Raw genomic sequence first — 12,207 nt, forward strand, 5'->3', positions numbered from 1 at the left:
ATGCTTCCCACACATTTCAAAGAAGACATTTTGCAGGCTTTTGGCCTTGATCATATTGAGCATATGATTAGATTCCAACACATGGCAGGGGTTGTTGATTGGGGGAAAAACAAAGTATAGTGAACAAGTTTGAAGAAAGGGAACCTCAACCGGCACTTTTCCTAATGTCTCAAAGTGCTCGCTCTGCCGTGGGTTATGTCTGTGTGAGGAGGCTGTGACTCTGGACTGCGGGGCGACTGTGCGTGTGTTTGTGTGACGGAGCTGTCTGTGTGTGCCTTGAGTGCTTATCAGAGTAGCATTGCAGAGTGGACCTCTAGGCTCTCCCATGCACAGAGCTTGTTATGGAGCCGTCACTGTAGGGTGGCAGCGCACTACGCAACAGTCCCCCTGTGCAGTTCTTTTCCTGGAAGTGTAAGAGTGTATGGCCAAAGCAAAGGGATGCCATTAAAACCTTCATACATATGGGCATATCCCACTCCAATTCACAGAGAAACACCTCGGATATAAGCTGGTTTCAGTTCTTCCTCTATGACAAAGTATATAATTGCTGTGTTTTTCAAGCAGGGAGTTTCAGACTTGATTTGCCAACAACGCTGCATGGTGGGTTCAGAGATTCCTGGTGAAAAAGTAATTCCCCGCTGGGCATCCCTACTGAATGTTAATTGGATTTCTTCTGTGAAAAGCCCTGCGGTCCTAACAGAGACATCCCTTTTAATCAAAACATAAATGAGACATGTTAAAATGATTGCAAGTAGTCCTTAAACTCTGGGGGATTCACAGATATGCAGTATCCTTTTATCTTTGCACTCTACTTCACATCTTATTCATGTTCAAATACTTAATTTGGGATTATGAAGATGTATGGCGGTGCGACTTCGAAGAATAACACTGAATTAGTGCTAGGGACTGTATTTAATACTTTACAGTAGGATGCTGTATTGATAAGCTGCTGCCAAAGGGATCTTATTTGTGTAGCAGCTCCAAAGATGAATCAACAACTAATGATGCTTTATCAAATGATTTCTGAAGTCTAACAGTACTTAAGATTTCATTCTTGTTTTTGACTTCATGCCTATTTAGTCACAGGTATGCAGTAGGCTAATTGATTTTCCCTGTAGGATGGCATTCACCTTTTTACTGTAATGTTATTCAAATGAAAATGCTAATATATTTGAATTCCAGTGTCTAATTGTAATAGTTTGTGCCTTGCAAAATGTAAGATGGGCAGTGGTATCACATTGCGGACCAAGTAGCCTATGGCAGCCATATCTGGAACTCTCATTTCATAATATTTTGTTGCTTTACCCTTGTCAGCATTTTTGCTAGATTGTGGAAGTAAAGGTCTTACGTTAAGGTCGTTTTATTTTATGATCCACTAATGTGTGCCTTCCCACTGGCAAAATGAACTTGTGTCAATTGATATAGTCAGTTCAGAGACTAGAAATGCTATATAGTCTGTCTCTGAGTTGGGTAATTGTAAAATACGGAGACAAAGCCTATTTGTTGTGCCAATCTGAGCTGTCTGGTGGGCTAGTTTCCCTGACTAGTTTGCTTTGAGGGGCTATAAAGTGACACTGTGGCCATTCCTCAGCCTGTCTGTCCTATATTCCGTAATATGAACAAGTGGCTCAAGTGACAGGCTTATTTACACCAGGACACGTGTACCCTAGAATGATACCATCGCTCCGATGCCAAACACCACTGGTGCACAAACACAGCTCGGTGACAAACTGTTAAGAGGGAAAGGGAGAGAGAGAATTACCAATATCAATTCACCCGTCATTTAATTTGTCTACACTTCCTTTACGGAGAGGCGGATTAGATCTGTTTACCTCCTGCTGTTCAATTACCCAAGCCCCCACAAAAACCTCAAGTTGTGTCCCTGGGGAGGGATATCGGTGCGCTGCTCACAGCAATGAGGCCGTGATTTAGGGTGAACCCCCTCCACTGTGCTGGAGACTCAGTGGAGGGATCCTCTCTGTCACCAGCCATTGCCATCCCCCAGCCACTCGTTAAAGACGGATCCATTACTTTAACAGCTCCATCTTGCTGCTTCTCTGCTGCTCCTCCATCTACGTTCACAGTAACCTGAGGCTGCCTTCACAGCCCCCTGGAAGAAAATCAGCACAAATGAGCTCAAAAAGTGAACAGAATGCACTTAAGCCAAAGCTGTTGAAAAGCACCCATGTTGCAGTCCATTGAGTTTCTAATGCCTCTGATCGTATTTCTCATCATATCTCTGTGTGGTAGGATTATGTTTATTTCAGAGGGAACTCCCGAGTGGACTATGCAGCGTAATGTGTGCGTTTGATCATAGTCTCTCGTGTGTGTGCAGTTCCCCATGGTGTTGTGTGTATTTCACTCATCTAGTTTGCCTTACCAGTAGGGGGGGGTACGGTCACTAAGCTCCAGTCGACAATTTTGCATGAACTACTTATAATACATTCATAGCACCTGAATAAGAGCTTTGTAACACAAGAGATTGAATCTTTCTGCAAGTTTTTGGTTTTCATGTAGATGTTGGTGACATGGCAGGGCAACAGTGGGGGAATTTATTGAACAAAAGTCTCAGAGAGTTGCTAGACTGTAACACCATTGTACTTGATTGTGTATGTCAATTCTGAATATCACGAGGCAAATTCTGTTTTTTCATGCGATGCCTGTTTTTATCTGATTTCTGCACTGTAGCCAGGTGGTGCAGCATCCCACATTGTTTTTCAAGTCAACTTGGCATCTCAAGGCTTGTGGAGACTTGGATTAGGCTACACCAGTAAGCAGTATGGAATAATCTGATCCTCTCTGGTAAGAAAAATATCACACCCAGGTGTTGAAGTAAGCGGTGCAGGTTTGCAGGTCCGACCCTTGTCCTCCCTCCTCTCCTCCCCTTTCTGTCGGTCTCCACTCTCACTTCCTTGTACAGCAGGGGGGTAGGACCCTAGCCACACACATCTAGGTGCACCTCACCTGAGGTGCACACATCTCATGCTCAAACACACATAGTCTATAAGTAGATTCTCCCGCGTAAACAATCATTTCAACCTGGACCCTATTTTCCACACTGTATGTGTCTAATAAACTCATCGTGACACATTTTTTTCAAATTGGTCGAGTGCTCACCGAGATAGCCTTGTTTACACCTGGAGCAATGTGCTCAAACTACACAGTGTAACCGAGTCGGGCAATTGCGCACCGCATCGTTTGTTTTGGAAACAAACTGGAAAAAGCGACCAAAACAGAGGGACTGATTGGGAAACTATCCATCAATCAGCTAAATATATATAAAGTCATTTCCATGTTGCCAGACACTATTGACAGTTTGAGCCTCCCAGCCCAAAACAATTTTTTATTATGTTTTATTAGCGAGCGTGTATTGACGATGCGTTGCGCAATTGCCCGACAGTCAAAACACCGTGTAGTTGTTTAAGCACATTGCTCCAGGTCTAAACAAGGATATCTCAGTGAGTACTCAACCAATTTGAAAAAAATGTGTCATGATGAGTTTATTAGACACATACATGTGGAAAATATTGTCCAGGTTGAAAAAAAAACTAAATTATCCTTTAACACTTTAAGTGCCACGGCCCTTGGGCAAAAGGTTGCTTGCTGTGCCACATAGGCCGCAATGCATTTTAAAACAGTCATATAATTTCTTTAATAATTACTATGTAAACACTGAACACGCACAAATAACGATGAGACTCTCTTCTATCACCTGCAAAAAAAAGTTTATTGATCCCATTTTCCGTTCTTTAGTTATGAGCCGGAGAAGATAGCTTGATTGAACGAAAAACAGAGCTTTTTTTCTACGAGCTGAGATAATGAGCCTTTTGTGAAATTAAACATTTCAAGCACATCACTGACTCTGAAGCTAATTTTCTGATGTAGTCACACCTCAAAAATAATTTCCTTCAATAAAACAGTGAAGGCAAGGGAATTTTGTTTGGAAGAATAATATTTTTAGCTGAAACCAGCAGCGCTGGCGCCTGCATGCGCTGCTGGTTGCAGCTTCTTGCTGATCTTTTGCTGCTGGTGGGCATCGGATATTCTGGCTTGCGTTTGCCAACCCTGTCCTGCTGTCTGGGTCTGTGTTGTGTACTTGGCTCTGCGTGCCCACCTCACCCCCTCCTCCTCCCCCCCCCCCCCCCCGTTGTGGGAGGAGTGTCTCTCTGCTCTGCTGTTTTCTCTGCCTGTGCTCAGCACTGAAAAAGTCCGCTAGATCCTGCTTTTTTACAGCCGTGTGTACCAGCTCCCATGCTTCAAGTTGAGAATAATAACAAATCCACGGCTGATCATGCAAATGGGTGTTGCAGCGGACACGGAGGCTGTTGCAGCGGACACCGAGGTGCTCAATTGTGATAGCAGATTGGCTGCTGCAGGGGCACAGCTAAACGTTGCTTCAATGAAGCAGCTGCATACGGACGGATGCGATGCGATTTCCTGCTTTTCCCCAACGACATGGGGACTTCTTCTGTGTGTTTCACTCCACGTTCTCTCATCTGGAGAGCGCTGTCGCCACCTAAGGGTTCTGTAAAATAGGTTAGACACATTCAATACCTCTGATATTGTAAGAGGCGATGTAAGAGGCATAGATCGACACCCCCCCCGTCAAAAAAAAAAAATTCGAGTTATTGACGCCATTTGGCGTCGCTGGCACTCTACGGTAAATTTCTAATGACGCCATATGGCGTCGCTGGCACTGAATGTGTTAACAAGCTTGTTTGTGCAGTAGGGGCATGTGGGAAAAGCGGCTGCCAACTGAAGCGATGTTGGTCAATACTGCACCAATTTCAAAGGTTTCTTTTCACATTACAGTTATACGGTTATAAAAAAAAATAAAAAATATTAAAATAAGGTCCAGGCAGAAAAAACAAACAAAACGAAATTCTCCTTTAAAGCCCAGGCACACCGGGCCAATGGCAAAGAACTATAGCGCCAATGAAGGCCGTCTGTTGCATCGCCTCATGTTGCCTGTTGGGGCCAAAAAGTTGCACTTGAACACAAGACTACAGCCTAGGGATGCACGATATATCGGCAATCATATCGGTATTGGTTGATGTTAGTCATTCTTTAACATATCAGCATTGGTCCCCCCCCCCCCCCCTGTTTTTTTAGAACAATATACGAACAAAACAGGCTCAGACACAGGAACAGAAAGAAAAAGTATGTAAGACATTATGAACATTCAACATTACAACGTGGTGCTACCAGCCGTACAAAGTGTTTATGTGCTTGTAGGAGATAATGGACAAGGGATCCCACGGAAGGGGTCCATAAGATACCAGCTGAGCGAGTCATCCGTCACCCCCAACCTCAGTCACTGGTCATTCTTAGGTCCAATATTGCAGTGTTAATATCAGTTATCGGTATCATCCAAAATTTTGACATTGAGAGGAAACAATTGGTAAATCTATGATTTATGGGCTTTTCCAATTAAAGAAACTTTACTTTTTCAAATTCACAGTGTTTACATGTGTTTTTCAGTATGTACAAAATTTGCTGATCATAGAAATGTGTTTTTATACAGATCATATATCATATCGACATTGGTAAAATATCGGCCATAACAGCAATGTTAATATCGGTTATCAGTATGGGCCAAAATGTTCATATCGGTCGACAGTCAACTAGCACGTGCGTTCTGCGCCTGTGTGAGACCTAAGACTGCAGATACAAACCAGATACATCAAACAAAGCAGCGTTTGCCTACCATTTTCACACCACTCTCGCTCACCACTTAAAGCCTCGACGCGAGACTCAGCCTTCATTCTTCATTCCGAGTCTCGGAGTAGCACCCCAATATGGCATCGCATGCTCTGATAAAAATGGCCCTCCATCTTCATACACGTAGCAGTCACAATAAAACAGTGCTTGCCTGACACACAAGGTTGTTGCCCATCGCAACGGCCAATTGGTGTTCCTAAATATTGCATAATTTCCAATACCGAGCTGTTGTAATCATGCCAGAGCCTGTATTTTCTGTTCTACCGGATGTTTAATTACGGGTTTCCACCCATAGACACAGCAGAGATGTTTGTTTCTGCTCCGTTTCCCCGCTGGGAAGCGGAAGAACAACAACGGTGATTTTCAATGGAAAAGACACATTTTCGTAATATAGGTACTTTTAATCGAGAATATATCTGATATGAAGTTGCAAATGGCACGGACATTCTCAGCTCTTGCCTGGTCTTTTGCTTCAGGAAGAAGGGAAGACGTGTAGGCAAAAAATAAGAAGAACCTGCACTAAATGGGTGATGTGATATACACAGGCTCAAGGGGCTTTCCCGAAGGCCATGTTGTCATGAAAACATTTGTGTATTGGAATGATCAGATGAGACGCAATTGAAAAATGAGAAGAACAGTGATTTACGAAAAAGTCGCTGTCTAGAGCCAATGGTGTGGGACGCACTCCAAAGACTAGGGCAACAGACGCTCACTGACGGCCCAAAGATTACCGACCGTCACCCCGGTGTGTTCCTACCTTTAGACCACTCTGGCCTAGGGATGTTCATCAATTATCGAAAATCGATAATTGATCGTTAAGGAATTGAATCAATCATGTGGAATTCTTATCGATTATTGTTATTATTTAAAAAAAAAAAAAAAAATTGTGGACTAGGTTTGGGTGGAATTCGTTCCTCCTCACACCACTCCATTGCACAGCCGACTAACGTGAGGTGGAGCTTCATATAGTCTCTAGTTTTCTGGCTGGGCACGGGCCTTTGTGCCAACAAAACTGTTTTAAACATGGAGAATTCACACCGGCATGTGCCGGGGACAGCAGAGTGTTGGAGAGGAGACACATTGAAATAAAGAGTTCATTGAGGAGAACACGTTGTCTTTCGTATTTTCTGCCATAGGCATTCATTTTATAAATTATTATTATTATTTTTAAATATTATTATTAATATGATCGATAATCGATAATTGATCGTTAATTTTCACGATTTCCGATTATGGAAATTTTTCAAAATGAACATCCCTACTCTGGCCTAATAACCACCGAAATGTCCCATAGACGCAGGAATTATGCGATAAGGAAAACTGAATGTGCAGAGTTGACCCAAAAAGGCGGAGCCTAGACTTCATCGCTCTTTTTTTTTTCTTTAGAAGCAAGAAGCACATCAACAGCAAAATAGCCTTTGTCTCCTCTGTCAACAAACACGGCAGCGATTGAACACACCGCCGTTTTCCCATCTGCTGGTGCTGCGCTGCTCCTTAATGGATCACTGTAATTGGCCAACTCGGGAAGCGTGCTCCATGGCATGCGCTTTAGTTACCGGAGTCTGGCGATTGACTGATGGAGCCACTGGCAGCTGCGGGCTCGAGGGTGCCGCTGCTGCCACCGCTGCTCACCGCGGGCCCTGTGTTGATCTCCTCGCCGTGCCGCGCTGCTCCGCTCCACAGGGACAACACTACCGGGACAAATGGCCACCTCGGAGCTGAGCACTTAATGAAGCGCACCTTTTTCACTCCTCTTCGCCTCACCCAGGCCCTTGCCTCGCACCCACAATCCCTCCATCTCACATCTGGCCTGGCAGCAGAACACATCTGTGTGGGAACTCGAGGAGTGAGGGGAATTGCCTTGGCGCAGCGTATGTCTCACATGACCAGAGTGACAAAGTCTACATACGTGCAAACTCCTGCCTTCGTATTTATCCCTGTGACAATATAGCTATTAGCTGCATGGTGGTGGTTTTCGCTTGTCATTTTTATGAGATATCCTCCAAAGCTCATGGCCAGTTCACAAATTCCTCTGCATTACTGAGATGGGGTTTGTGAGCAGAGTGCAGGGCTCTTAATGACTTCCCTCCATCTAACTTCCCCCTCTCCTGTCGCCTTGGATCCATTCATATTTGCCACTTATGCAACCAGCTCTCACGCTCAACTGGGAGACCACGCAGGCGGCCGAGCCGTTGCTACTCTGATGCGAGGAGAACATTTAAATGATTGTCTCTTTGCAATGCTTTTGTGGATGGTCGACTTTGGTCTGAAGATGATGGCCTGGCACAACCAGTTACCTTCCAGAGTCTCAACTCGCATCTATGAACTCCATCTCTCCTTTTGCTCTCCTATCTCTCTCTCTCTCTCTCTCTCGTCATCTCTGTCCGGATCTTGCAAAGAGAGAGGGATGCAGAGAATGTTTTAGTGCGCAGTGGTGATGAGGATTATGATGATAAAGCTGATGATTAAGGAGCCTTTCCCCCTCCTTAACAATCACTACTTAGCTGTACTCCGTCTAGTTGTAGCACCTTGACCCATTCCCTCTCCATCCCCACTATTCGCCCTGCAGCCTCTTTCACTGAGACCACTCAAATTAGCCTCTGGCCGTTCGATGAGAGCCTAAACGTTACAGCGTGTGTCTCCAGACCAAGGCGTAAATCATCCCTGTGGCGCGGTCCACCGGTCCCAGATTTACACTGCACATTGGAGAGCAGGCCGCGCAATCTGGGTCCCCCCCCTCCAGCAAGTCATCTTCAAATTGGTTATTGATCCTCTAATCACAAAATGGATCACACGTTGCCAACAGTGTTTAGGTAGCCTACTAAAGTAGCGCGGTGCGCGGCTGGCGTTACAGCTGATGTGCAGCCCGGGAAAGGATTATTGTTTAGGAACCGTGAGAAAAGAGGCACCTGGGCTGCATGGAGAGTAATAGGAAACTAAATTAGAATTAGTCCGACTCAAGATGAGTAGTCTATAGGTGTCATCTTGTCATCCAGCTCAGCCTCATTATAGCACGTCAGCGCAGCAGATGACAGTGGTGACAGTCATTGAAGTGAAGCGCTTTAAGTTGACCGTTCGTCTGTGGTGATATGTGGTACAGTATAGGACTGTCTTTGCAACAATCTTTGTCTTTTTTTCTTCTTTTTTTAGATTATTTTTATGGGAATTTTTGCCTTGATTGGTTACAACAGTAGGCAGACAGGAAGGGTGGGGAGTGAGAAGGGGGATGACATGCGGCAAAGGAGCACGGGTCGGCCGCGGGCAGCACTAAGCCTTGGTGGTACGCACTCTACCAGGTGAGCCACCGGGACGCCCCAACAATCTTGGTTTCAATGTTTCCATTAGAGGATGTGCATATGCATGTTTATTCATGTGCAGAGATTAACTGCGGTGCCAATGATTATTAATAATACACTGCAGGCCTTTAGAATATAAAACAGTCGATGCCGTGTCTTGGCATTTTGTTTTTAAAGATATGGAAACAAGTTATTGGAATGCCCCCAGCTCAGATTCATAATGGAAGCAGTTGGCCCAGTGAAGCCAGCCAGTCACTTTATGGAATTGAAATAGGAGACACTGTCTGTCATGTCACTACTTTTATATAAGTCTAACTTTTAAATGGTATTGGGTCTGTGGAAATACTGTCTCAGCTCTTGTCATATGCTGTATTGCGAGCTATTAGTTAATGGGGCCTCACTTCTTGCCCAATTAGGCTCCAAGAGGGTGTGTAAAGTGTAGCTCCTTCCCTGCGAGCAGTTTTCTCATAAATGCCAGAAGGGCCATTATCAGAATCTCTTTGTGAGGGAAAACAGACACCCATAGAATCTGCCTTAATTGAAAGATTTTAAGAATGGCAGTCAATGGCAAGCGCCGGTATTATCTTTGAATTTCTTTTTAAATGTCAGCAACTGAATACCTGAAGCACAAGACGATGGAACAGTTTTCCCTGTTCCGTTTTGGAGGAAAAATGTCACGCTCAAATTCATTTTCAAAGATGGCTGCATCATGACTGGTGGCTTCTGAATTACATAATTGTATGAATAAAGTGGTGAACGCATTTGGATGACAGGTTTGGTGTGACTAATTGGCTGTTGAATGGATTGAGATGGTAATCTTGCCGCTGTTATTTTTGATTTGTGAGCTACTGTTCAATTAAGGAGGCTGATTGGAACCACAAGGTGATAAGTGATTACAATGTATGAGACTACTGTATGACAAGGAGTGCTGAGGTTCTCACGTGCTCATGGTCCACTGGTCTACTGCTGCAGCAGGAGTCTGACCACAGTGGCTTCTGGACTCTAAAGTTTAACAGCCAATTTCACTATTTTACAATTTTCTGTTGTTTTTACGGTTTTGATATTTCATATTTGGGATGATAGGCCCTCCGAATTATATTTGGACATCTGTCAAACTAGCAAGTAGAGTACACAGAATTACCAGAAACAGTCAAAATGTCCCACATTTCCTACCCTATGTTTAAGCTTGTCTTGTCCCATTGGAAAGCAGTGGATCTCTGTCGCAGTCAAAGTAGTTGCTTCTATTGAGGGAACGGTTGGGGGTGTGTTGAGTAGAGAGATACGGCCCCTGCTTTATTTTTAATCTGTCGTTCTCAGCTGAAGCAGAAAGCGAGTCATAGTGGCCTGTCATTTCTCTTGGGTTCTGTTTCTGGCTGTCCCCTAAGCAGGGAGGAGGCGATGGGGATGGACAGCTCTGCTCCCCTTCCCAGTCGATAGCAGCCAGCAGGTGAGGCTCCGTCTCCGTCTGCAGCGTGGCAGACACTTATTAGTGCTAATGTCCTCGCGTCATCCATCTCCAGGTGGGCTTCCGCCATCGATCTCTACACTAGGCCTTGTCACACCGGCTGCTCCTCACGCAGCGAGAGCGCCGGTCGCCGCCAGCACCGGCCTCTTGGCTCCTGCTTAATGTTCTGTCAATAGACTTGTGTGGCCAGACAAGTGGCACAGGAAGTGTGGTGTGACGACTGCACAATATTTTTCACATCATCTCTGAGAGTTCCCTCCTCCCCCCAATTTGGCAAGAGCCAAATTCAGCCAGGGAAACCAGAAGTGAGGCACCTGGGTATCTGAAACCTCGCCATGCTATGGGACAAGTTCATTTTGTACAAATCAACTTTATTCTTCATTGAGCACTACACAATTAAGAAAATCCTCTGTTGCACTTGTGGGATGGATACAATTGATACAAATGTTTGCCTTTTTAGTGGTTTTATTCAGTGTAATAGTTGACATGAATGATTGCATTTCTCTACATGATACTGTACATAGGTTTCACTTTTTAACACGTTTGCCTGTTTAATAATTGTGAGCCTGCACTGCCCCCTCCCCCCCCCCAATCTCAATTTGTATTACAAATTTAATTGGGCCTATTCTTGGAAGCTTTACTAAATGCGCAATGTTATCTGGGCACTTGGTCGACCTGGTTCAGTGGTTTAACCAATGGAGAATTACATTTGGGTCTCTCTCAGATGCCAGTGAAACGAGGCCATCTGTTGGGAGTGGCTTAGTGGAGTGGTGGCCCTGCAGCAGACAGACAGCTTCATGCAAATCTGGCCAGTTGTTTCTACAATTAGTGTTGTACAGTACTTGACACTGCTGTTCATCAGAGAAGGCTGGCATTGTATCGCTGATTGGATGCATCACAATTAGGGTTTCAAGCCCTTTAGTTGTGTTATTTGGGGGTTCAAGCCCATGGGGCTGAAAAAGGAAACCTGGTAGCAGTCAGATTCATCCTTTATATTAATGAGCAAGTGGGCAATATCTGTCTCTGTCTGTCTGACTGTTTCAAGTTATGTCCCACTGATGATGTCACAATGCCTATGACATCATCAGTGCCTATGACATCATCAGTGATGTCATAAGATGATTTTGGTCAATAATGATGTCACCGATTAGCCTGGGTGAACCCAGCCTTCAACGTGACGTAACAGACTACCCAGGGATCTCAAGAGCCATTCTGCTGTCCCTGCTAGATGCGAGCAGATCAATAGAAGCCCGTCTGAGCGCCCTGGAAATCCCCTCCCCCATTCCCCCCACGTTCGCCGCAGCCCAGCTGGCGCAGCAGCCGATCCTACCCCCGCCCATGCAGCAAGCCGATGTGCTCCCCACCACCACCCAACCCGCCCAGATGAACACTCTGGCGTCCGCCACGCCCGCCATCCCATTCGGTATGTCTTTTGTTTCTCCCTGTGCCAATGTTTCTCCCAGGCTAAGGTCCAAGATTTTAAAGGGCAGAGACATTAATTTAGTTAGCATACTCCTGCCATCTCCCGAGTGTAAAAGGAAGGTTACGGGTGACCCAGATGGCCCCGTTTATTTAAGGTCGTCCGACCCCCGCCTGCCCAAAGACCTTTCCTTATGTGACTTCCTGAACACGTTTGGCGTCTACCGTGACGTGATCTGCGAAGTGTACCCAGAGCGCCGCCATGAGCTAGACAAATATCTAGCGCTAATAGGGGACCTCTACTCC

Source organism: Poromitra crassiceps, assembly GCF_964638095.1.
Source record: "Poromitra crassiceps genome assembly, chromosome: 4".
Classification (NCBI taxonomy): Eukaryota; Metazoa; Chordata; class Actinopteri; order Beryciformes; family Melamphaidae; genus Poromitra; species Poromitra crassiceps.